The sequence below is a fragment of the Aplysia californica genome, unplaced genomic scaffold (genome assembly GCF_000002075.1).
Source record: "Aplysia californica isolate F4 #8 unplaced genomic scaffold, AplCal3.0 scaffold00652, whole genome shotgun sequence".
Lineage (NCBI taxonomy): Eukaryota > Metazoa > Mollusca > Gastropoda > Aplysiida > Aplysiidae > Aplysia > Aplysia californica.
Window position 1 is genome coordinate 245,539 of NW_004797922.1, and position 2,183 is coordinate 247,721.

The following is a 2,183-nucleotide window of genomic DNA, read 5'->3' on the forward strand; positions in this document are numbered from 1 at the left end:
AAACGTGCACATAGTGAACACACAACAAACGTGCACATAGTGAACACACAACAAACGTGCAAAAACATTTTTTCGGTCGCAACCTGGATTCGAACCCAGGACCTTTGAATGAGAGGTGAACACCTTAACCTCTAGGCCACGAGAGCCCCCTGTAGCGAAACAGGCATGTTGAGAAACATGGAAGTAACAAAACATGCACATAGCACATGACACACATAACGGAATACACACACAGCACATACACACATAACGGAATACACACACAGCACATGCACACATAACGGAATACACACACAGCACATACACACATAACGGAATACACACACATAACGGAATACACACATATAACAAATGGATTTTTACGTCCCAGATTTCTTCTTACACTTTGTACATGTATATTCTTTGTATTTAAAATGCAAACATTGCAAAATTGATACATTAGGCCTATGCGAAGATAAAGTCTCAACGATTTCCCTATGTGCGTGCTAGACTGTATATTTTATTATAATATGTACCTGTATATATGTAAAATGTTTTCCTTGGCCTCTGTTATTGCAGTTAGACATTTTGCCATCACGCACAGAAGATGGGAGTTGGATTCTCGGGTGGGGTGAAACATTATTTAGAGAGAGAGACGGACGGACAGAGAGAGAGAGAGAGAGGCAGATAGACAGAGACAGAGAGAGAGAGATGGATAGACAGAGAGAGAGAGAGAGAGAGAGATAGATAGACACAGACAGAGAGAGAGAGAGAGAGAGATAGATAGACAGAGAGAGACGGACAGAGAGACTGAGAGAGAGAGAGAGAGAGAGAGGGGCAGATAGACAGAGAGAGAGAGACAGACGGAGAGAGAGAGATGCAGACAGACAGAGAGAGAGAGGCAGACGGACAGAGAGAGAGAGAGAGAGACAAATAGACAGACAGCCTGGAAAGTGAGAGAGAAGAAGAAAGAGCCTTAAGGCCATGAAAAGAGTGAAGTGTGTATGTGTGTTTGGGGGGAGGGGGGTGATGTTGTTGTTTATTATTTGTAGACCTTGTCAAATACACATGTCGAAAAGATTGTCATTTCATTATACAAGTGCACTTGTCAGAAAGATTGTCATTTCATTAATACAAGTGCATTTTGTCAAAAAGATTGTCATTTAATTGTCGTCAGGTACTATTTTAAAAAAGTCCGTCGTACATGATGTAAATAAAAGCTGTCATATTTTGTTTGTCCGGTAAACTTGTAAATAACAAAGGTTGTCATTTCATCATCAGAAAAATATACATTTTAATAAAGATTGTCATTTCATCATCAGGAAAATATACATTTTAATAAAGATTGTCATTTCATCATCAGGAAAATATACATTTTAATAAAGATTGTCATTTCATCATCAGGAAAATATACATTTTAATAAAGATTGTCATTTCACTCTCTCTCTGTCATTGCCTTGTTCTTGTTGTCAGTACCAGAACTTGCACTCAGTGTAATCATAATGAAGTCCATGGTATGCATGACCTTTGAACTTGTGGTTGTTCCCAACGAGTGAGAGGAAAGTTATTGGACATTTTGCTGTGGTCTCCTCCTTCTACTTCTACAACTTTTGGTTGTTGTTGTTTTCCTTACATATTATGTGTGGGTGGTTGGCGGGTGCTCTGATGTGGTTTGCTTCTTCTTTCATATCAAACATCTATCGTCCTTATCTCCTCTTCTTCTTTTTAATGTTTGTTACTCTCTTGTAACACCTTTAATATTCTGGCACTCACATGACCTTATGCAGTTGCGAGCGCCGGAAAACCTCTACTAAAACTACAAAAACATATTATGTTCCCCAAAGCTTCTTTTTTTTTTTTTACTTTTCTGTGCCCAATTGTGTCAAAATGACGCCATCTGACAAGTGCAACGGTGTGCACATGATGTGTTGACTGTTCCCCAAAGCTGTTTTCTACTCACAATTTATTTATTGGCCTGGGGAAGACGGAACGTTGGTGCCTCCTCCGATTCAACCCCCCCCCCCGAATAACCGTGAGGGGATCTAATAAAAAAAAGACAAGACTAGCAACGATCAGGCGAATTTGAAATTGGGTATGTCAAATGTAAAAAACATACCGCTACACTAATTAGATCTAAGCATTCTAAGACCACTGACCATCGACACGCTCAGCCTATTTTTCGGACACGCAGCGGAACTGGCAGG